General features: G+C 41.6%; 1 protein-coding gene across 4 annotated transcripts in view; it reads right to left on the bottom strand.

The window, feature by feature from the left end:
* Positions 1 to 25992, bottom strand: part of ST3GAL4 (ST3 beta-galactoside alpha-2,3-sialyltransferase 4) — a 236268-nt gene that overhangs the window by 202196 nt on the left and 8080 nt on the right. The window lies entirely within an intron of this gene.

The raw sequence follows: 25992 nt of genomic DNA, 5'->3' as shown, positions 1-25992 counted from the left end.
CAGGAAATGTGCTAAATGAAAAATACTCAACACCTCTTGCAGTTGTTTTAATTGGGGTAGCAGAACTGGAACAAATTAGACTTCTAATAACAAATGATTTGTCGGGCACTTCCTCAAGCCTGTGTTTCTTTTTGCTCCTCTTAGAGGCGCCCGTCTCTTCCGCCTACATGTTCATGATCCTCCTGCCGTCTCCGCAAAAGAAATTTTGTTTAATTTCCAACAAGCTCTTGGTAGAACTCTATCCAAATCGGGGGGGTTCCTTTTTCTAATTAAATTATGCCTGGTCTAACAAGATTAAATCTCATGGTCAGCAGTTGGTAATTGCTAAATTCATTCGGATGCGAGATAAAAAGGAAAAGATAAAGAAAGCATCCTTCAACTGGAAATTGGGCAAAAGGAGCTTAGATTTTAGTGCATCCCAAAGTTTGCTACTGTAATACTATAAAGCAGTGTTTCCCAACCTTGGCAACTTGAAGGTATTTGGACTTTAACTCCCAGAATTCCCCAGCCAGCATTCGCTGGCTGGGGAATTCTGGGAGTTGAAGTCCAAATATCTTCAAGTTGCCAAGGTTGGGATACACTGCTATAAAGCAATGAAGAAACTGTTTGATTCCTACCCACCCACCCACCCACCCACCCAAGAATAGAAAAGTGTTGTGGTTAGGTCTGGCCCAGCTCCTGCCCCAAGGACTGTGGATGTGGGGGAGACATCCACATGCTGCAGGCCTGTTTTGCTCCCGGTGGAATCTGATGATGAAGGCTCCTCTGACCAAGAAGACATGAGTGACAGGGAGGAGGAGAGTGGGACAGACAGCTCAGAAGGAGATCAATTATCTAGCTCCTCCTTGGATTCAGAACAAGAGTTAATGATACAGCCACGCATGCGGAGAGCGATGCATAGGCAACAACAACTGAGAGATTATTATCAAAGAAAATGAGGCCACCTGTGGTTGGGTGGGACTGTGGTCATTAGTGAGGCTGCTATAAAGAGCAGCGTGTGGGTTTGGCCATTGTGGAGGATTATCTGATCGTTGCGTTTTGTGACTGATTTGCTGACTTTGACCTTTTGTGTGCTGATTTTTCCCCACTTGGAAACTAAACCAGAGCAAAGTGTGTTTCACTTTGTGAAAAAAGAAGGGCTGTGAATTGCCTCACAGCTGCAAGCTAAGTATCACAGAACTGATAAGGGACTTGTACAAATTACCAGTTTGTTTGGAGACGAGTGCTCTTTGCTATACCAAAAGAGGGCTTGGTTTAAGTGAATTTTCATTATAAAGAACATTGTTTTGAATTTTCAAACGTGTGTGTGTCTGAAATTTGTACCTGTGAATTTTTGGGAGGAGTCTACCGGAGAGCCTGATAGAACAGAAAAGTATATTCCTCTTACAATGTAAGACTTTTAATGTGAGAAAGCAGGAAGGTGAGGGAACCTGATAAGGCCCAACGAGAGGGACACGGGTGGTTATCCGATTCAAAATTTCCTCCCAGGCAAAAAAACAACCTCCCAGGCAAAAAAACAAGAGCGAAAAGTCTGTTTTTCAATGATTCAGCCGTCACTATCAACTTTTGGCTGAGGTCACTTTGAAGGAGGAGAAGATGAGAACGGGAAATATGTTTCTATTGCCAAATATTCTCTCTTCTGGGAATTTGGTCAACACAGTAATTGGCTCTTGAGCAGCACTTTCCTCTAAGCATCACAAATGCATTACAAGCAATTGTGTATTAAGTCTCAAAAGTCCCAGGTGGCGAATAGATCACGGAGGAGAGGAGATTCCAGGCCAAAGCGAAGTTGGTGTGAAACAGCTTTTTAAAAAGACTTCCCCCCTTAGCTTCTGGGGAATGTCACTGGGATGGCATTCCCTAGAATCCCAGAGTTAGCCTAGGAATCTGGATGCCGGAGTCTAGGTTCACCTGATTAGCACCAGGATGGGGAAGCCAACTTTAGACAGCTACTGGCTGCAGAAAAAGACTCAGCGGAAGCCAAAAATGTGTCACTCCAATAAAAGAGCCATAGTTTAAACCAGTGGTTCTCCACTTGGGGCCCATGCCCCACAGGGGGGCAATTTGATTTTTAATGGGGGCAATTGGAACCTTGTTTAAACCAAGTTAATAGCCTTTTAGTAGGAATTTGCTTTTTGAAGAGTAATAATTATATGTCACAGGGGAGGGCATCAGGATTTTAGAGATGCTTAGGTAGGGCATGGGCAAAAATAAAGGTTGGGAACCACATGTTTAAACCATTCAAAACCTTTATGGCTGGAGTGAGCAAGCTTTCAGATATTTTGTGGGAGTAATCTGGCAATGCATACATACTGTCGGGCATCGAGAATCAAGAGCATGTGTTACATTCCAGTTAAGCTGATTAGTCATGCCTATACTTTATTTATTTATTTATTTATTTATTTATTTATTTATTTATACACAATGAGGGTTTTATATCTATATACACATAGTAAAATACATGATGAAGGTTATAGAGGAGATACTCATAGTAAAATATATCTAAGAAATAATAGAAAAGAAGATATAGTAATAGAACATATCAATGAAAGAATAGAAGAAGAGATATAGGAATAGAAGAAAGGTATAGGAGATATAGGAGAACAATAGGACAGGGGACGGAAGGCACTCTAGTGCACTTGTACTCGCCCCTTACTGACCTCTTAGGAATCTGGATAGGTCAACTGTAGATAATCTAAGGGTAAAATATTGGGGGCTTGGGGATGACACTATGGAGTCCGGTAATGAGTTCCACGCTTCGACAACTCGGTTACTGAAGTCATATTTTTTACAGTCAAGTTTGAGCGGTTAATATTAAGTTTAAATCTGTTGTGTGCTCTTGTGTTGTTGTGGTTGAAACTGAAGTAGTCGCAGATAGGCAGGACATTGCAGCATATGATCTTGTGGGCAATACTTAGATCTTGTTTAAGGCGTCTTAGTTCTAAACTTTCTAGGCCCAAGATTGAAAGTCTAGTCTCGTAGGGTATTCTATTTCGAGTGCAGGAGTGAAGGGCTGTTCTGGTGAAGTATCTTTGGACATTTTCAAGGGTGTTAATGTCTGAGATGTGATATGGGTTCCAAACAAATGAGCTGTATTCGAAGATGGGTCTGGCAAAAGTTTTGTAAGCTCTGGTAAGTAGTGTGAGATTGCCAGAGCAAAAGCTATGTAGGATTAGGTTTACAACTCTTGAAGCCTTCTTGGATATATTGTTGCAGTGGGCTTTGGCACTTAAATCTTTTGTTATTAGTACTGTATACCAAGGTCTTTAACCGAGTGGGGATTATCTGTGATAATTTGATTATTCAGTTCGTATTTGGAGTTCAGATTCTTCTTCCCAATGTGTTGGACAGAGCATTTGCTAGTTGAGATTTGGAGTTGTCATGTGTTAGACCACTCCGAAACAGCGTCAAGGTCTTTTTGGAGAGTGGCTCTACATGAGAGTTAATTTAATGTTGACCATTAGTTGACTGGATTCTTATATATAGGCATGATTGATTAATCAGCTTAACTGGAACTTGGATCACTTGTGGGAAAGTAATGACTCCAGGCTTATTCCTCTCTTGACTCTGCCCACAAACTCTGCCTGTCACATACATGTGTGTTTGAATTGTATATGTGTGTATATGTGTATTTGTGTATTTACCTATGAGGGCCAGAGTGGCGACTAAGGAGACCCTAGTTAGTCCTTCCTTAGACACAGAAGCTAACTGGCTGATTGGACCACTCACACTTTCTCGACCCTAGACTGGGAAGCGATAAAACCTCTATCAACCTAATACTACCCAGTCCATTATCTTCAATGAAAAGGTTTCCATCCTGTAATAGATCATTTCTGGCAGAAGGTAACAATCATTCATACATCTTCTAGCCCCAAACCTGGAAATATTTCTGGAGGCCAAAGCTATCCGGCCTTTCTCACCCTAGCAGCTCATTCTTATGCTTCAGAGGTGGGTTCCTGCCGAAATCCTTCCACCCTTCCACCTCTCACAATACTAGACAACACAGTATCAACAGTAGAGACCTTCAAATTTCTAGGTTCTATCATATCTCAAGACCTAAAATGGTCACCTAACATCAAAAACATCATCAAAAAAGCACAACAAAGAATGTTCTTTCTGCGCCAGCTCAGGAAGCTCAAACTGCCCAAGGAGCTGCTGATACAGTTCTATAGAGGAATCATTGAGTCTGTTATCTGCACCTCTATAACTGTCTGGTTTGGTGCTGCAACCCAACAGGACCGAGACAGAGTTCAGAGGACAATCAGAACTGCAGAAAAAGCAATTGCTGCCAACCTGCCTTCCATTGAGGACCTGTATACTGCACGAGTCAAAAAGAGGGCGGGGAAAATATTTACTGACCCCTCACATCCTGGACACAAACTGTTTCAACTCCTACTCTCAAAACGTCGCTACAGAGCACTGCACACCAAGACAACTAGACACAAGAACAGTTTTTTCCCGAACGCCATCACTCTACTAAACAAATAATTCCCTCAACACTGTCAGACTTTCTACTAAATCTGCACTTCTATTCTACTAGGTTTCTCATCATTCCTTTCACCCATTTCCTCCCATGTTGACTGTATGACTGTAACTTGTTGCTTATATCCTAAGATTTTTATTAATATTGCTTCTCCATTGCTTATTTGACTCCTATGACAATCATTAAGTGTCGTACCACATGATTCTTGACAAATGTATATTTTATTTTATGTACGCTGAGAGCATATGCACCAAGACAAATTCCTTGTGTGTCCAATCACACTTGGCCAATAAAATTCTATTCTATTCTATTCTGACCGGTTCTATAGAATTGGTAGTGGGAATACTCCATACTCGCCAAAGTAGCAGCAATGGCTGGCTGGACACGCCCCCAAACCGCCACCATCTTATTTTTTTGCTTCTGAGCATGAGCAGAAGCTGGGTTTTTAGCCCTGCGCATGCCCAGCCCACAGTGCATGAGGAAGCGAACCTGCAGCAAGGTAAGCCATCCTTGATAGCGTTGCCAGGAATTTGAGTGGAAAAGTGGTATTTTTCTACTCATGACCTGCCTCTCAGCTTTCCCCTGCAACATTGGCTGCGACCACCAATTAAGCACCTTCAATCTACACTAAACTCTCTGTTTTAGTGACGCTGTTTAGCTGCCGTATAAAGAAACGGGAATCGGCGGATAGAGAAAACAAGTCACAGATATATTGGGAATTTGCTGACTTTGTCATATATTCTGAGCTATTTTCTTAGCAATGACCCCATTACCTGACCTCAGATTTGTCTTCCTATTTCTGTCTTCCTTTGTGATGGTGAGTCATAAGAGAATTATTGAATGAATTAGAGCAGAACCATATTCTGCCATCTTGCTCTGTGAATAATGCGCTATTTTATTTTATTCCATTTGTTATCTCGCAGTGCATTTTTGAGCAGGAATATGAGAATGCAAGTCAGCTATTGTGTAACCTTGACTGAAGAATGATCCACCTCTTCTGTCAGCAATGGTCCTACTCTTGTACTGAACATTGCGAGACAGGAAAGAAAGGACACTCTTGTTTAACCAGTTATTAGATTTGTTATGGTAGTACAGTATATTGTTTTATCACTGCTGTGAGCCGCCCCGTGTCTGCGGAGAGGGGCGGCATGCAAATCTAATAAATGAATGAATGAATAAATAAATAAATAAATAAATAAATACCCCTCCTCTCAATTTCGTGTGTTTAGCTGCACCAGGGCCATGTGCTTGGTGGTTCTGTTCATCGTTAAACCATCTTTCCAATCAGCCAACATGTTTCCAGAGTCTTTCTCCTGGCTTGGAATGAACCAGATGGATATTTCTTCCAACACTGTATATCAAAGAACTATCAAAACCCACCTCCCCAAAGCATTTATAGGAATTAAAAGATTGTGCAAGTAATATAGTACAGGATGAAAATGCAAGATTAAGGAACAAGACCAAACCCTATCATGATGACTTTCTTCTAAGCACAGTCAATTAAACTCAGTCAACTTTTCAAGAATTGGATAGCTCTTGTGCGTATTCCTTTAGGCAAGGAATGGAGAAAAAATGCTAGTAGTGATATTTTTAGAGTGAGCACTGAAGGGAAATGTGTTTTCAAGAATAGTCCATTTCTTTCTCAGATAATTGCTTAAAATTGCTTGAAAGTGAATTTTTGACCCAGAGATACAGACAGAAGAAAGGAACAATTGTACATTAAAGTCAGCTTTTCCCAGCTGTGAGTCCAACGATAGCAGTGAAAATTTTGCTTAATTTTCTTACATGTTCTGGTTGAAAGCAATTGTCAAGGTTCCATGTAGCATCCAAACTAAATCAGAGTCCAAGTCAAAGTGCTCCTCAAAGTTCCAATTTATTGCCTGAGCCAATAAATTAGGTAACCTGCATCTCTAGATTCCCACCCAGTTGAAAGGTCACATCCCTTGTCCCCCACCTACAAACTTGTCAGGTTGCCCACTCAGATTGTGCCCGCATGGCAAGTCCTTCCTCCACTTCCACCCAGGTGGGTGGCCTAGGATGGCCTTGAACCATTCAAAAAAATGCTTTGGGGCTGCATCTGTTCCCCCATGAAAATCACCCCTCCCAAGTTCCCATAAACATCAGGCCTTCTATAAATAGCGTGGCAGGCCATTAATTTATCACCAACTTCTCCACGGCTTGACAGCAATGGATAATCTGCTCCGTATTGAGTTTCGGAGGTAGGTAATGTTGCAACACAATGACCCAGAAGCGTTCCAGCTTTCTCAAATCCAAGAAAAGTGTTGCGACGTAAACCTTTGGAAGATCTTTTGAAAATGGGCTGTTTTACAGAATCCGTTTGCTGTTTTTGTTTGGCTAGAAGTTTGGCTGCCTTTTAAAAGGGCGGATTGAAACAATACATGGAAAGAGAAAACATACACATATTTTAAATAAGCAAATAAACAACATGAACAACTTTAATCAAATGTTACCAATATAAGATATTGACAAAATTGAACGGGTCCAAAGACGGGCTACAAGAATGATGGAAGGTCTTAAGCATAAAACGTATTAGGAAAGACTTCATGAACTCAATCTGTATAGTCTGGAGGACAGAAGGAAAAGGGGGGACATGATCGAAACATTTAAATATATTAAAGGGTTAAATAAGGTTCAGGAGGGAAGTGTTTTTAATAGGAAAGTGAACACAAGAACAAGGGGACACAATCTGAAGTTAGTTGGGGGAAAGATCAAAAGCAACGTGAGAAAATATTATTTCACTGAAAGAGTAGTAGATGCTTGGAACAAACTTTCAGCAGATGTGGTTGGTAAATCCACAGTAACTGAATTTAAACATGCCTGGGATAAACATAGATCCATCCTAAGATAAAATACAGGAAATAGTATAAGGGCAGAGTAGATGGACCATGAGGTCTTTTTCTGCCGTCAGTCTTCTATGTTTCTATATATATAAATACTGTATATACACATCCTTCTATGTTCCAAAAAAGCCTTTTCCCAAACACCCTTTATCCTACTTGGAAAGATTCTTCTTACAGGATATACCATCCAAGCTGCCTGAAGGAAGAGAGGGATTCAACGAAATGATTAAAACATTGCTTTAAAAAAAGAATACTGTTGGCTCATTTTAACCAACGGATGGAAACTAATGGTCATTTGGATGCAAAATGGGGCTATTCCCTTGGGGTAGCTTCTGAAAGCCATCTGCTCAGAGATGTATGGTTGGTTGGCCATTTTGAGTACAGATTGCTGGCCAGGATCCATCAAGACACTGCTTGTATTTTTACATTCTTAAGGATGGGGACGGGGAGGGGGAAATCATGTCGTTTGAAATGGAACAGCCCCAAAATGAAGTTACTGAGAAAGACAGTTTCAACAAAGGAAGATGTGTTTTTAATATGGCTTTTCAACCAATAGGGAGAAGGGGGAAGTCTGCTTTTTCAGAGGCTGTGCTTGCTAATAACAAAGAATTCTGAGGGGATTGTTATTTTTTTATTTAAATCCCACCTTTATTACATTTACAAATAAACCCAAGGAAGTCAACATATCCAGCATACATTTTCCCCACAACAATAGCTATTCTATGAGGTGAATTAGGTTGAGAGACAGTGACTGGTTCAAGGTCATCCAGTTGGCTTTCATGGCTGAGGTGACATTTCAACTCATGGTCTCTTACTTTCTAGCCTGGTAGCTTCACCGTTAAACCAAACTGTCTCCTTATAGATCCAAAGTCCTTCCAGATCGAAAACACTATGCTTCTGGCTATGTAGGAATGTGTATACACATGTACCTATATATATAGATGGGTAAAATCTTGAGAGAGAACTCCTGAAAACTTTCCAAAAGGGACAAAATTTGGACCGGGAGTCACTGCTCACAGTCACTCACGCCCTCATCACCTCGAGGCTCGACTACTGTGATGCTCTCTACATGGGGCTACCTTTGAAAAGTGTTCGGAAACTTCAGATCGTGCAGAATGCAGCTGCGAGAGCAGTCATGGGCTTTCCCACATTCTCCTCCTGCCTGTCACTCATGTCTTCTTGGTCAGAGGAGCCTTCATCAGCAGATTCCACCGGGGGCAAAACAGGCCTGCAACATGTGGATGTCTCCCCTACATCCACAGTCCTTGGGGCAGGAGCTGGGCCAGAGCTAACCACAACATCTGGTAGGCCCTTTTTTTCGCCCTGCCAGAGCCTCTGCTTGGGCCCTGGGCTTACCTCACATACAAAACGGGCCACGTGGAGACTCCTGGGAGGGACGGGTGGGGTGAGCAGGGTTAGCCACTCCTTTTGACTACCGGTTGCAAGGTTGCAGATGTAAAATTAACATCCAGTTCACCTGAACCGGTCAAAAGAGGGTGAATCTCACCCCTTTGCGAAGCTGGATTCGCTTAGTGACCATCTGATTCACAGCAGCCATTTGCTAAACCACGGCGGCCAAAAGGAGTCATAAAATAGGATGTGACTCACTTGCCTTGTTTAACATAGGAAATTCTGGTCCCAATTGTGGTTATAACTTGAGGACTATCTATACTTTACATCACAAATCATATTTCTTCAATGCTAACATCAAAAGTAGGCTGAAGCCCACCAAAAGAGAGAAAAACTTTTGATCTTTTATCCCACATATTCCTCCTTGGGAAAGGAAAGCAGATGCAGAAAAACACTTTATCGGTGAGCATAAACGGGAAAACATTTCCATTCATTAGTTGTAAATTTGTCTACTGCTTTAATTGAGGTCACTCGGCTAAGGGGTATACAAAAGTAACAGCTGCAAAAAATGCAGGAATAACAAGAGTAGCACACACTACACAAGATGTTTTACCGGTGGCATTACGCCCTGGCACGTTTAGCCAAAATCTATCCAAACATAAGTAATAAATGCTGGAAATGTAAATCTGCCATAGGTACGTATTATCATATTTGGTGGTTATGCCCGGAAGCAACAAAATTTTGGTCAAGGATTCAAAATTGGTTGAAAGAAATTCTAAATTATGAATTGGAAATGAAATCTGAAATGTATCTTTTGGGAATACATTAGAGGACAGCACAGAAAGCAAGATTACTATTTGATAACAGCACAGAAAGGAAGATTACTATTTGATAACGCATATATTAACATCAGCAAGATTGGTGTTTGCACAAACCTGGAAAAAAGAAAATATACCAAATGAAGAAATGGTAATCAGGAAAATGCTAGATTGTGCCAAATTAAGCAAACTAACATATGAATTACAGAATAAACAAAATAAAGGTTATTACACTGTATGGGGGAAATTATACAGCTGGATAGAAAAGAAAAAAAGAATTTAATCCCAGCGGCCAATAAGGTCCCACAGAGTTGGCCTTCTCTGGGTCCCGTCGACTAAATAATGTCATCTGGCAGGCCCAAGGGGAAGAGCCTTCTCTGTGGTGGCCCCAGCCCTCTGGAATCAACTCCCCCCGGAGATTAGAACTGCTCCCACCCTCCTTGTCTTCCGTAAACTACTTAAGACCCACCTATATCGCCAGGGATGGGGGATTTGAGACATCTTTCCCCCAGGCTTATTATAATTTATGTTTGGTATGTATGTGCTGTTTGGTTTTTAATTATGATAGGGTTTTTAGTTATTTTTAATATTAGATTTGTGCCATTATAATATTGTTTTTATCGTTGTTGTGAGCCGCCCCGAGTATTCGGAGAGGGGCGGCATACAAATCTAATAAATAATAATAATAATAATAATAATAATAATTATTATTATTATTATTATTTAAGAAAAAGAAAGAATCGTTGAAAACAGAAGTGTAACATATTAAGTTGATTTACTTTGTGCTTGTTTTATGTTTGTAAGTACGTTTGTATGCTTGTATGTTTTTGGTGGGTATTTTTTTGTTTATTTTTGTTTTGTTTTTCATTATTAAAATTTAAAAAAAAACAGTAGCACACACTAACAGAAATTCAATACATAATTACGGTAAAAGGTATAATTCACATAATGGTCCTGGCACTGTCTCCTCTGCAATGCTGACATTCCAAAAACTTTCCAGAACAGCCAAAGTTTTGCAAGCCAAGAGAGCTTCATATACTTCATTTTTATGTGGTTTATAGGAAGTTCTTCTAGGAATTACTTGTATTTTTGGTTACTGCCTACATCTCCATGACCAGCCTAGCAGGCTTTTCAGAGAATAAATAGAATCAAGAACTAAATTAGGAGAAATCTCTTTCAACATGTTTGAAACTGCAAGTGGGTTCATCCCTGGAAAACTGAGATTAAATGCTTTCTTGGCAGCATCTCGCCGAACACTGGTTGCTCTATGTTTTACTTAAACAGTTTGCGAAACACTGGTGGAAGCTCAAAAGAAACATTGCACAATTATTGAGTTATCCAAGCTGGGAGGTGAAAGGCAACGTATTTATAAATTGCTTAGCACTTGATAAACATGTTTTGTTAGCGTTTTGAAGAGGGATGGATGCAAAGGGGAAAATCTATTTTGGAATATTCAATTCAATTCAATTTATTAGATTTGTATGCCGCCCCTCTCCGAAGACTCGGGGCGGCTCACAACAGTAATAAAAACAGTATAACAATGGAACAAATCTAATAATAAAACATATAAAAACCTCAACAATTAAAAACCATACAGCACAAACACATCAAACATGAAATATAATAAGCCTGGGGGAGATGTCTTAGTTCCCCCATGCCTGGCGATATAGGTGGGTCTTAAGTAACTTGCGAATGACAAGGAGGATGGGGGCCGTTCTAATCTCCGGGGGAAGTTGATTCCAGAGGGCCGGGGCCGCCACAGAGAAGGCTCTTCCCCTGGGGCCCGCCAAACGATATTGTTTAGTCGACGGGACCCGGAGAAGGCCAACTCTGTGGGGCCTTATCGGCCGCTGGGATTCGTGCGGTAGAAGGCGGTTCCAGAGGTATTCGGGTCCAATGCCATGTAGGGCTTTAAAGGTCATTACCAACACTTTGAATTGTGACCGGAAACTGATCGGCAGCCAGTGCAGGCCACGGAGTGTTGTAGAAACGTGGGCGAATCTAGGAAGCCCCACGATAGCTCTCGCGGCCGCATTCTGCACTTTTCCGAAGACTTTTCAAAGGTAGCCCCATGTAGAGAGCGTTGCAGTAATCGAACCTCGAGGTGATAAGGGCATGAGCGACTGTGAGCAATGACCCCCTGTCCAAATAGGGCCGTAACTGGTGCACCAGGCGAACCTGGGCAAACGCCCTCCTCGCCACAACCGAGAGACAATATGTGTGTGAACATGACTTCTTTGGAAATAACTGAAACCAAATATTTTAATCCCCCCCCCCAAAGAAATCCAGGTCAGATGTAGAAGGCATTCAAGGAAAAGACACAGCTGCTTTAAAAGTCCTTCCTGGATGCTACACGAGCTATACACACGCTTGGTCTGTATGATGTATGCCCTTGGATTCAAATCTCTGTACAGACCTAGTTTATACAGCCATCAGAAACAATAGCTGGAATTCAAAATACAGAAATCAGAATTAATATGTCAAGCCAAGGATTGACGATCCCGAAATAAACAAATCGCTTTTATAACAGGCTACGATCAGAGCCAGAGTTGTTTAAGTTAAAACGAAAGCAACCATTTCCTCTGTCACCTATATTCCACATCATTGGGGAACAATTTGGCTGCAACTTCATAAATACCATTAGCCTTTCATGTTCCCCATTTGGCAGCTGTTGCTGTCTTACTAAGAAAGGTTGAATGGTCTCTGACACACTACAATAACATGAAAGTGCTAGGGAAAAATACCAAGGGCAACTGAAGCTAGAAAGTGTACTTTTGCCCCGGGAAACAGTTTGGGTAAGTGAAATTGAAAACCCCAATTTTGTCTACAGGAACAGATCATAAAAAAACATCTGGAATGCTGCATCCAGTTTTGGTCAGCCCACTACAAAAAAGTGTTCGGAAACTTCAGATCGTGCAGAATGCAGCTGCGAGAGCAATCATGGGCTTTTCCAAATATGCCCATGTTACACCAACACTCCGCAGTCTGCATTGGTTGCCGATCAGTTTCCGGTCACAATTCAAAGTGTTGGTTATGACCTACAAAGCCCTCCATGGCACCGGACCAGATTATCTCAGGGACCGCCTTCTGCTGCATGAATCCCAGCGACCAGTTAGGTCCCACAGAGTGGGTCTTCTCCGGGTCCTGTCAACTAAACAATGTTGCTTGGCGGGACCCAGGGGAAGAGTCTTCTCTGTGACGGCCCCGGCCCTCTGGAACCAACTCCTCCCAGAGATTAGAATTGCCCCCACCCTCCTTGCCTTTCGTAAGCTGCTTAAAACCCACCTGTGCCGAAAGGCATGGGGGAATTGAGATACTCTTTCCCCCTAGACCTTTACAATTTTATGCATGGTATATCTGTATGTATGTTTGGTTTTTATAATGATGGGTTTTTAACTGTTTTTAGTATTGGATTATTATTATATGCGGTTTTATTACTGTTGTTAACCACCCCGAGTCTGCAGAGAGGGGTGGCATACAAATCCAATAAATGAATGAATGAATGAATGAATGAATGAATGAATGAATGAATGAATGAATGATATTGAAAATCTAAAGAAAATGCAGAGGAGAGCAACCAGGATGATTAGGGGACTGGAAACTAAAACATACAAAGAGTGGTTGCAGGAACTAGGCATGGCGAGTCTGGCAAAGAGAAGGACCAAGGGAGACATGATAGCATTGACACTGTTCCAATACTTGAGGGGCTGCCACACAGAGGAGGGCATCAGAGTGTTTTCCAAAGCACCACAGGACCAGACAAGGAATAGTGGATGTAAACTGACCAAGGAGACATTCAAGCTGGAAATTGTTGTAGTTAGCTCTGGCCCAGCTCCTGCCCCAAGGACTGTGGATGTGGGGGAGACATCCACATGCTGCAGGCCTGTTTTGCCCTCGGTGGAATCTGATGATGAAGGCTCCTCTGACCAAGAAGACATGAGTGACAGGGAGGAGGAGAGTGGGGCAGACAGCTCAGAAGGAGATCAATTATCTAGATCCTCCTTGGATTCAGAACAAGAGTTAATGATACAACCACGCATGCGGAGAGCGATGCATAGGCAACAACAACTGAGAGATTATTATCAAAGAAAATGAGGCCACCTGTGGTTGGGTGGGGCTGTGGTAATTAGTGAGGCTGCTATAAATAGCAGCCTGTGGGCTTGGCCATTGTGGACGATTATCTGATCATTGTGTTTCGTGACTGCTTTACTGATGTTGACCTTTTGTGTGCTGATTTTCCCCCGCTTTGAAACTAAACCATAGCAAAGTGTGTTTCACTTTGTGAAAGAAGGACTGTGAATTGCCTCACAGCTGCAAGCTAAGTATCACAGAACTGATAAGGGACTTGTACAAATTACCAGTTTGTTTGAAGACGAGTGCTCTTTGCTATAAAAGAGGGCTTAGTTTAAGTGACTTTTCATTATAAAGAACATTGTTTTGAATTTTCAAACGTGTGTGTCTGAAATTTGTACCTGTGAATTTTTGGGAGGAGTCTACCAGAGAGCCCGACAGAACAGAAATAATGAGAAAATTTCTCACACTGAGAGCGATAAACCAGTAAAACACAGAGTTGGCCTTCTCCGAGTCCCGTCCATTAAACGATGTCGTCTGGCAGGACCCAGGGGGAGAGCCTTCTCTGTGGCGGTCCCGACCCTCTGGAACCAGCTCCCTCCGGAGATTAGGATTGCCCCCACCCTTCTTGCGTTTCAAAAACGTCTTAAAACCCACCTCTGCCGTCAGGCATGGGGGAAATGAGCCATCTCCCCTGGCCTATATAGTTTATGCATGGTATGTTTGTGTGGATGTACTGTATTGTTTTAAATAAGGGGTATTTAGATATCTTAATTATTAGATTTGCCATTGTATATTGTTTTTTATTATTGCTGTGAGCCGCCCCGAGTCTACGGAGAGGGGCGGCATACAAATCTAATAAATAAAATAATAAATAAAATAAAACAGCTTGTCTGCAGAGGTTGTCAGAGCTCCAACACTTGAGACTTTCAAGAGAAGATTGGACAGCCATTTGTCTGAAATAGTGTAGGGATTCCTGCTTGAGTGGGTTTATGTGGACTAGATGACCTACAAGGTCCCTTACAACTCTAATAGTACTTTAACCTAAAAGAATAGAGGAAGAGGTAGGACAGGAGAGATAAAACAAAGTTCCACAACCATTATAATTTGTCACCATTTGAAGCCATGCAATGAATATCCCGTAGAGCTAGAGAACGGCCCATAGCAGAAATTGATAGCAACCGTGTTATATGGATCACTTTGTCAAAAAGGTCTATTACCCCAACCTCCTGTATTGTAATCTGATGGCCAAAGCATTTTATATCTGAAAACACAGTTTAAGTGCATCATCAATTAACCCTATTGCAATTTTTTTGCAATGTACGTTTCGGTTGCTAAAATTACTAACGCAGCTGTCAAGTCGGTGCAGAAGTTGGTGATAAATGAACGGCTTGCCACACTATCTATAGAAGGCCTGATGTTTATGGGAACTTGGGAGGGGTGATTTTCATGAGACAAGAGATGCAGCCACAAAGCATTCTTTCGAGTGGTTCAAGGCCATCCTATGCCCACCCACCTGGGCGGAAGCGGAGGAAGGACTTGCCATGCTGGCACAATCTGAGTGGACAACGTGACAAGTTTGTGGCGGGGGGACAAGGAATGTGAACTTTCAACTCAGATTTGGGTTTCCCAGTGTAGGGTCCAGGATGGCTCGGGCAATAAATTGGGACTTTGAGGAGTACTTTGACTTGGACTCTGGTTTAATTTGGATGTTACCTGGAACCTTGACAGCGGCTTTTATTTCAACTGTTGCAGTCTACTTAAGTGTTTCAACCGCCCGTAATTACAGGGTAATTAGTCCAAAAAGACACACACCACAATATAAAAGGAAAACTCAAAAGTTTTTATAAAAAGGAAAACAGAAACAGTTCCCTTTTTAAATGTCAAAGGGATTTTCTGGTACACACAAGGCACAGGTTAAATGCAATCCAATTGCTCACCCAATAACTGGGAAATTGAGTCCAATTCTAAAGTCCAGAGAGTCCACACACAATCTTGAACAGCACAAAAACCACGATCTTGACGAAACAATGAATCAGATAAACTGCCACGAGGCTAAACCAGCACGCTGTTCTTTTTATCTGTAGCACTAATTACAGCAGCCCCACCCAACCACAGGTGGCCTCATTTTCTCTTGTAATAATCCTTCAGTTGTTGTCTCCTATGCATCACTCTACGCATGCGGGGATGTGTCATTAATTCTTGTTCAGAATCCAAGAATGATACAGATGATTGATCTCCTCCTGGGCTGTCTGCCAAACTCCCCTCTTCCCTGTCACTCACGCTTCCTTGGTCAGAGGAGGCTTCGTCGGCAGATTCCATCAAGAGCAAAACAGGCCTGCGGCATGTGGATGTTTCCCCCATATCCACCTGCACATTCCTTGGGGCAGGAGCTGGGCCAGAGCTAACCACAACACTTAATTGGCAGGGAAGTCTCCACAATTCCAAATAGCAGATGGATGACAGTAAGTTTATAAATATAATCAACAAATGCTAGATAGTATTCAGCAAAAGAAAGTGTCATCTTGGGCACTTGACCGTTTCCCATTCAGAAATTGTACATTAACAAAGTGTTATGCATGCCTTAATACTTTGAAGGATTTGAAGAACTCGGCTATAGCAGAGGACTTTCTTCTGAACCCAATTTTTGTTTCTTAAACAACTTTCCTAAGATCTAAACAGTTTAAAAACCAAACTAAATAAAGATTTTATGTCTAAGTGACCAGCTTTAGGAAAACATATCAGCAAAACAGGTTTAAGAATATGGATGGAGCTGTGGCTTTAATAAGAATCCCCTTTCCATCAAAACAATGGAGGGAAACCAATCAGGAGGGAAGGAAGCTAGAACTAAAGAGAAATTTCCTAATAGTGAGAACAATTAAACAATGGAATGCCTTGCCTTCAGAAGCTGTGGATGCCCCATTGCTGGAGGATTTTAAGAAGAGACTGCACAGGCACTTGTCAGAAATGGTATAGAATTTCCTGCCTGAGCAGTGGGTTGGTCTAGAACAAGGGTAGGCAAACTTGGCTCTTCTATGACTTATGGACTTCAAGTCCCAGAATTCCTGAGCCAATCATGCTAGCTCAGGAATTCTGGGAGTTGAAGTCCACATATCATAGAAGAGCCAACTTTGCCTACCCCTGGTCTAGAACAGTGATTTTCAACCTTTTTTGAGCCGCGGCACATTTTTTACATTTACAAAACCCTGGGGCACATTGAGCGGGGTGGGGGTGGGGGGGCGCTAAAAAAAGTTTGGGCAAAAAAATTCTCTCTCTTCCTCCCCTTCGCTCTATTTCTTTCTCCCTCCCTCTTTCTCTCCCTTCCTTCCTCTTTCTTTCTCTCTCTCTCCATCCCTCTTTCTTTCTCTTCCTTCCTTCCTCTCTTTTTTTGCTCTCTTTCTCTCTCCCTCCCTACATCCCTCTATGTCTTTCTCTCTCTCTCCTTCCCTCCCTGTCTTTCTCTCTCTCTCTTGCTTTCTTTCTCTCTCTTTTTCTCTCTCTCTCTTTCTCTCTCTTTCTCTCTCTCTCTCTCTTGCTTTCTTTCTCTCTAGTTCTTTTTCTCTCTCACACACTCTTTCTCTCTCTTGCTTTGTTTCTCTCTTGCTTTCTCTCTCTCTTGCTTTCTTTCTCTCTGAGCTTCGCGGCACACTGACCATGTCTCACGGCATACTGGTTGAAAAACACTGGTCTAGAAGACCTCCAAGGTCCCTTCCAACTCTGTTTTTCTATGTTCTTTGAACGAAGCGACACAAGCGGTCAGAATAATTTACACAAAGGGGATCCAAATTCAGTCCAAGGTAAATGCCTTCTGCCAAGCCACTTTCTATATTCCAGAAAATTAAATTGGTTTACGTTTCTCCTCTACAGAATGGGTCCCTTGCCAGAAAAATCTTCATTGATTTACTATTTGACTGCCTATTTAAAAAGAAAAACATCTGAGTAGTTGTTAACCTAATTTTTCTGGGACTAAATGCTACCCCGTTTTGACAAGTTCGTTTTTTCTCAGCTAATTTTGTTTCAAACTTACCATTCATGAGTGCTTTATGTACCTGTCTCGCTCTGGTTTCCACCAAGTCCTGCTACAGCTTTTAAGCTTCTTAAAAAATGTTGGTGGTATGGACATGAAAATAAAAACTTTTGGTGCTTTTGTGGGATCAGAGGCAGTACAGGTTTCAAATTATACTTCCAATCTGTGAATTCCATAATATTCTCTGGGCTAGTGGTTTTCTTGCAGACATTTCATTACCACACTAGATAATATCATCAGTGCTTCACCGTGCAGAATGCAGTTAGGTCTCAAAGAGTGGATCTTCTCCGGGTCCCGTCAACTAAGCAATGTCACCTGGCGGGACCCAGGGGAAGAGCCTTCTCTGTGGCGGCCCCGGCCCTCTGGAACCAACTCCCCCCAGAGATTAGAACTGCCCCCACCCTCCTTGCCTTTTGTAAACAACTTAAAACCCACCTCTGCCGCCAGGCATGGGGGAATTGAGATCCTCTTTCCCCCTAGGCTTTTACAATTCTATGCATGGTATGTATGTATGTATGTTTGGTTTTTATATTAATGGATTTTTAATCATTTCTAATAACAAATTACTATTGTACACTGTTTTATTGTCGCTGTTAGCCGCCCCGAGTCTCCGGAGAGGGGGCAGCATACAAATCCAATAAATAGATAGATAGATAGATAGATAGATAGATAGATAGATAGATAGATAGATAGATAGATAGATAGATAGATAGATAGATAGATAGATAGATAGATAAATAGATAAATAGATAAATAAATAAATAAATAAATAAATAAATAAGCCACCAAGCCCAAAAAACCACCAAGCTCCGAGAGCACCAGCTACAAATATTCTCTTCTCTCAGTACCTTTCCAGACATTGCCTGAGTTCAAGAAATCAGATTCACTTACCCTCCTTGTGGTGTGTGATTCACAACTATGGCAAGAAAAGTCATAAAATTGGAGCAAATTTCACTTAACAAATGTTTCACTTAGCAATAGAAATTTTGGGCTCAATATGCTCGTAAGTTGACAACTACCACGGTATATGTTTTATTTGCATAATGTATCGCAACCCAGAAGCTCATTTTTTTCATGCAGAAAATAGGTTTGCTTTAACCTGCTATTTGGCTTTATTTTAAAATTTACTTAATATTTTTATTGATGTATTGATTTTATAAAACAACGTATACACACAACACACAACATATAGCAATGTGCTCAGTGTTTTAGTGCCCGCCACCAGACAACATTCATACCCCTCCACCAAAATGGGGGCATATTTTGTATATACCATTTTAACTCAAGAGCAATATATCTATTTACATATTGTAAAGTAATTCTAATTTATTCTTTATAGCTTGGTCTGGAATTCTACTGGCCACATATCCTCTTACCTTGTCCCATCAGTTCCATCAGACTAGTTTCATTGGCCGAATTCATCCTCTTACCATGATTTCAAACTGAATGTGATCCACCATATACCAATACAAATTTTGTATTGTCCATTTTGTCGCATCCTTCCAACGTAGGACTATTACCGCTTGAGCGCTTTCTATCACTGCTTCTTTTATCTCTTTAAATTCTCCCCTCTCGGTCCTTTTAACTAATACGGCCATTTCCTTTGTCCATCATATGTTTAACATCCTATTAGTGTCCTCCTGTACTTCTTTCCAACAGTTCTGCACTACCGGACATTCCCAAAACATAGGGATAAACACCCCCTTATTTTGACACCCGTGCCAACTAGCATTCTTAGCATTCTGCCGAAAGTATGCAAGTTGATACCACATATACCGGTGTGTGATACCACATATGTAATATTCTCCTGCTCATTTCCCTAATCCTTGTATTCTTAATTTTCCTTATATTCTCCACTACCTTCCTCCCATGCTATTTGACTTTTTAAAAATTAATGTGATTTATTTATTTGGATCTGAACTGGGAGCCAATGACTCAAATTTGTTATTCTGCTCAAGACTGTAAAAAAATTATATCCAAAGATGTTGCTCAGTTGCTTGCAACCTCTTGCACAATCAAAAGTGGGGAGGAGAGCTACAGAAACCAACGAATTGCAAGGCTGTGTGGCCTTCCCATCAGTGGCAGATTATTTTCCTGGCCCTTTGCCTTCTGCTCATAATGTCCAGATGATTTAAAAACCAAAAATATCATGCAACTTTAAAGAAAAACCCAGGTCCCACCCAAAGGCAGGGGGAAAAAAAGAAAGAAAACCAGAATTTCTTGCAAGGAATGCCACAACTTCAACTTGTCTGGTAGGTCGCCTAACCTCCAAGCACAGCTTATTTCATAATAATCTTTGGGGGAGGGGTCCCTTTTTTAATATGCCTTCAATAGCCTTTCTTTCATCTCCTCCCACGCCCAAGACTGACCATTTCCAGAACCAATATTGCATCAGGAATTCTTCTTGTTGAATATCCACAAATTAGATTAGATTAGATTAGATTTATTGGATTTATATGCCGCCCCTCTCCGCAAACTCAGGGCGGCTCACAACAAGGTAAAAACAATACATAATAACAAATCCAATACCCACCAATCCAATTACAATGTTAAGCTAAAGAATTCATAAAAAACAACCCCAGAATATTAAAAAACAAGCACACAATCAATCTAACACCAGAACAACATGGGCAAGGGGGAGATGTTTCAGTTCCCCCATGCCTGACGGCAGAGGTGGGTTTTAAGGAGTTTGCGAAAGGCAAGGAGGGTGGGGGCAATCCTAATCTCAGGGGGGAGCTGGTTCCAGAGGGTCGGAGCCGCCACAGAGAAGGCTCTTCCCCTGGGTCCCGCCAGACGACATTGTTTAGTCGACGGGATCCGGAGAAGGCCAACTCTGTGGGACCGAACCAGTCGCTGGGATTCGTGCGGCAGAAGGCGGTCCCGGAGATTGTAAAATCACCATAGTTGCCCGATTTGATCAAACCCATGCTCAGAAATATAGAATACCCCAAAGCCACGATTAATAGCAAACCTCTTGGATGGTGGGGGGGGGGGGGGAGGAGAGCATTGTAAATACAGTGATCCCCCGAGTTTCGCGAGGGTTCCGTTCCAAGACCCCTCGCGAAACTCGATTTGTCGCGATATAGCGGTGCGGAAGTAAAACACCATCTGCGCATGCGCGCCCTTTTTTTTCATGGCCGCACATGCGCAGATGGTGGAGTTTGCGTGTGGGCGGCGGGGAAGACCCAGGGAAGGTTCCTTCGGCCGCCCAACAGCTGATCTGCTCCGCAGCGCGGCAGCAGCGAGGAGCCGAAGATGGGGTTTCCCTGTTGCCCAGGCAACGGGGAAACCCCATCTTCGGCTCCTCGCTGCTGCCGCGCTGCGGAGCAGGTCAGCTGTTGGGCAGCCGAAGGAACCTTCCCTGGGTCTTCCCGCCGCCCAGGCAAAGGGGAAACCCCAAGATCGCTTGCCGCTTGCCCGTTCACCCGCTCGGCCGCTCCGCTTGCCCGTTCGCCCGCCCGCCCGGCCGCTCCGCTTGCCCGTTCGCCCGCCCGCCCGGCTGCTCGCTTGCCACTCGAGAGCAAGAGGGGGAGAGATAGAGAAAGAGAGAGAAGGAAAGAAAGAGATGAGAGAGGGAGGAAGAGAGTGTGAGAGAGGAAGAAGCAAGATAGAGAAAGAGAGAGACAGAAAGAAAGATGAGAAAGGAAGGGAGTGACGTCATCGGGTGGAAAAATCGCGATATAGCGTTTCGCAAAGATCGAGATCGTGAAACTCGGGGGATCACTGTATCTGATGATAAATCCTTTGGATAACAAGCTTCCCACTTTGCGAAGCCATAATAGACAATAAATTCTGCCTTTACCACCGACAAAACTATGCTTGAAAGAAACCAGTTCCCGCTCTTTCTACCTTCTGCATTTCATTATATTTGATTAATGTAAAACTCTCAAAGGCACAGAAGCAGTCGCCCCAGAATTTCCCCGCTTTGCTTTTTCTCTTTCTAACTACACTACTTCCCTTTGGAAATTTATTGCGGGCTTCATCTGCCCACCCACCGAAAGACAAACCATGTTTTTGTAGCTTAAGGGTGAGTGCTTGTTTTCCACACAGCGTCTCAGTGCCTCCAAATAAAATTAGGTATCTCCTGCCTGAACCTTGAAGATGTGCTGTCAATCATCCCAATGTCTCCATCTTTGATGGGCAAAAGGATTGGATTCACATGATATCAGATTTATATCGACTTCTGCAAAGCCTTTGATTTAGTGGTCCATGACAAACTACTCCTAAAACTCAAATCCTATGGCATCTCAGGATCCCTCCATAGCTGGATTACAGTATTCCTGTCAAACAAACAAGTGGTCAAATTAGGAAGCACCCTATCCACCCCCATCCCAGTTAAAAGCGGTGTTCCCCAAGGTAGTGTACTGGGACCAACGCTCTTCATTCTCTACATCAATGACCTTTGCGATTACATCACAAGCAACTGTGTCCTCTTCGCTGACGATGTAAAACTCTTCAACACCACCGATAACACAACTACTCTCCAAAAAGACCATGACGCTGTTTCTGAATGGTCTAACACATGGCAACTCCAAATCTCAACTAGCAAATGCTCTGTCCTGCACATTGGGAAGAAGAATCTGAACTCCAAATACGAACTGAATAATCAAATTGTCACAGATAATCCCCACTCGGTTAAAGACCTCGGTATACTAATAACAAAAGATTTAACTGCCAAAGCCCACTGCAACAATATAGCCAAGAAGGCTTTAAGAGTTATAAACCTAATCCTACGTAGCTTCTGCTCTGGCAATCTCACACTGCTTACCAGAGCTTACAAAACTTTTGCCAGACCCATCCTCGAATACAGCTCATCTGTTTGGAACCCATATCGCATCTCAGACATTAACACCCTTGAAAATGTCCAAAGACATTTCACCAGAAGAGCCCTTCACTCCTCCAGTTGAAATAGAATACCCTATGAGACTAGACTTTCAATCCTGGGCCTAGAAAGACTAGAGCTAAGACGCCTTAAATATGATCTAAGTATTGCCCACAAGATCATATGCTACAAAGTCCTGCCTGTCGGCGACTACTTCAGCTTCAACCACAACAACACAAGAGCACACAACAGATTTAAACTTAATATTAAGCGCTCCAAACTTGACTGTAAAAAATTGACTTCAGTAACCGAGTTGTCGAAGCGTGGAACTCATTACCGGACTCCATAGTGTCATCCCCAAACCCCCAATACTTTACCCTTAGATTATCTACGGTTGACCTATCCAGATTCCTAAGAGGTCAGTAAGGGGCGAGTACAAGTGCACTAGAATGCCTTCCGTCCCCTGTCCTATTGCTCTCCTATATCTCCTATACCTTTCTTCTATTCCTATATCTCTTCTTCTATTCTTTCATTGATATGTTCTATTACTATACCTTCTTTTCTATTATTTCTTAGATATATTTTACTATGAGTATCTCCTCTATAACCTTCATCATGTATTTTACTATGTGTGTAATATATACCCACTAAAACTCTCATTGTGTATTGGACAAAATAAATAAATAAAATAAAAACAAAACATATTTTGGGTACTTGGTGCTTTCTGAGCTTGGTAGTTTTCTTGCAGAGGTTTCATTACCAAACTAAGCAACATTATCAGCGCATCGGTCAGGAGCATTCATCGTACTATCCAGTTTGCTAATGAAATGACTGTTAAAAAAACACAAAAGCATCAAGGACTCCACAGTTCAACAAACGACAAACTTTGTTGTTTATATGTACACTGACAGCTTATGCACCGGACACAAATTCCTTATAAATCATATCACACTTGGCCAATAAAGAATATGCTGATTCTTATTCTATCCTGTCTTGGGCTACAAATATTCTCTTCAGCAGAGGTGGGTTCTAATTTACCTCGCTGCCGGTTCACTTCCTCCCAACCACATGGCCGTGCTTCATGGGTGTACACGTGTGCTTTGCACAAATGCCCGGTGTTGAAAAATCCAATACTGTAATAATATTTTTTTAAGCCAAAAACAAGATGGCGACCACATGCACAGTGCCAGAAACTCAAACCAAAACAGAAAAAAAAAATTTTTTTTAAAAAGATGGCGGCACCCACGGACTTGCACTGACCGAACCAATTCTGTGATGTCATCGTGACATCACCAGCGGGTTGCTACAGGTTCGGACAAACTGGTCCAAACCAGGAGGACTCCACCTCTGCTCTTCAGTCATTAAATACATTATGTGCTAAAATCAAAGAAATTACCCAAGGACTCAATATATTATATAAAACCACCATAGCAGTTTTCAGGATTCCTAATTTATACTGAAAATGCATCTTTAATGCAAAGTAAGGCAATGAATACTGGATTGCCTCACATTGCCATAAGATTAAGTAATGGGAAGAATATATATATATATTTGACAATTCTGCATCCGTTCCAGAGCATAGCAGAGAAAGAGATGGTTGGACAGAGAAATAAGGAAATCTCCCATTCTGGTTTTGCATGGTGGACAAGCTGGCTTGAATTAAACCAATACTCCGCAGTCTGCATTGGTTGCCGATCAATTTCCGGTCACAATTCAAAGTGTTGGTCTTGACCTATAAAGCCCTTCATGGCATCGGGCCAGAATATCTCCGGGACCGCCTTCTGCCACACGAATCCCAGCGACCGATTAGGTCCCACAGAGTTGGCCTTCTCCGGGTCCCATCAACTAAACAATGTCATTTGGCCGGTCCCAGGGGAAGAGCCTTCTCTGTGGCAGCCCCGACCCTTTGGAACCAGCTCCCCCCTGAGATTAGAACTGCCCCCACCCTCCTTGTCTTCCGCAAACTCCTTAAAACCCACCTTTGCCATCAGGCATGGGGGAACTGAAATATCTTCCCCAGGCCTATACTGTTTATGTATGGTATGTTGTGTGCATGTTTTTTTTTAAACTATGGGTTTTTAGCTTTCTAATTATTGAATAATATAATTATTGTTTTCTGTTACTGTTGAGAGCCGCCCCGAGCATAGTTCCCTCTAAGCTGAGCAGTGAGCAATCGCTTACTTAAAAATCATAATCAACTCAGAGTTTTCCAAACCTGCCCAGAAGCCGAGAGGGAAAGAGTGAGAGGGAAGGAGAGAGAGAGGAAGAGAGGAAGAGAGAGAAACAGATAGAAAAAAGAGAGGAAGGAAAAGAGAAAGAAAAAGAATGGGAGTAAGGAAGAGAGAAAGAAAACCAAAATCTAGTTTGAAACTAGCTCAACTATTTAAGTGGCATTTTGATATTGATAGAGTTGCCCTATTATGAGCTCACTCTTATAGATACACAGTACAGTATTTTATTTTGAAATTCTCTAAGGCAAAACAGGGTGGATTTTTTGTTTGTTTGTTTGTTTGCTTGCTTGCTTGTTTGTTTGTTTGTTTATTTATTATATCTGTGCCGCCCAGTCCCGAAGGGACTGCCACTCAGACACTATACTTTTCCACCCACCCCAAAAAAAAATTAGAGGGAACACTGGCCCCGAGTCTGCGGAGAGGGGTGGCATACAAATGTAATAAATAAATAAATAAATAAATAAATAAATAAATAAATAAATAAATAAATAAATAAATAAATAAATAAATAAATAAATAAATAAATAAATAAATAAATAAATAAATAAATAAATAAATAAATAAATAAATAAATAAATAAATAAATAAATAAATAAATAAATAAATAAATAAATAAATAAATAAATAAATAAATAAATAAATAAATAAATAAATAAATAAATAAATAAATAAATAAATAAATAAATAAATAAATAAATAAATAAATAAATAAATAAATAAATAAATAAATAAATAAATAAATAAATAAATAAATAAATTTGATGGATTAGCTTCCACATTTTCTATAACATGTCAGAACTGAGGACTCTGAAAATATATCCAGTGGTTGGGTCTCCTTTTCCAAAAGAGGTCCATGCATCCATTGGTGAGAAACCTTAAAATGTCCTCCTTGGGGAGGGAGACGAGTTCCCCCTACTATTTTGGAAGATCTCTGTCTTCACAATTCCCTCTTGCATTGACTTTCTCTAAGCCTTTGCAAACACAATTTAAATATTTAACTGTATCTTCTACTAGCCCATTTTGATCCTCCACCACAGCAGGTATCCCTTGGGAAAGGCTGGACAGTTATTGATATTTTAGGATCCAAGGGTTGGGAACTACTGGAAGGTGTTCCAGTTGTTCTTCAACCACAATTCCCAGCAGCCTCACCCAAAATGATTATCAGGAATGTTGCTGTCCATCAACATCTGGACATACTTCCCTATTCTTATTCTGCTCCTTCTAGCCTCTCTAGTGCAGAATAATCTTAAAGGAAGAACCTAAAGGTTTTTTAACTTCCCACTTTGTGGCCCCAAAGCTTCCTCAGATCCAAAATGTTGACAATCCAGG

This window comes from Erythrolamprus reginae, chromosome 12 (genome assembly GCF_031021105.1).
Source record: "Erythrolamprus reginae isolate rEryReg1 chromosome 12, rEryReg1.hap1, whole genome shotgun sequence".
Lineage (NCBI taxonomy): Eukaryota > Metazoa > Chordata > Lepidosauria > Squamata > Dipsadidae > Erythrolamprus > Erythrolamprus reginae.
This window is presented reverse-complemented; position numbering and strand designations above follow the sequence as displayed.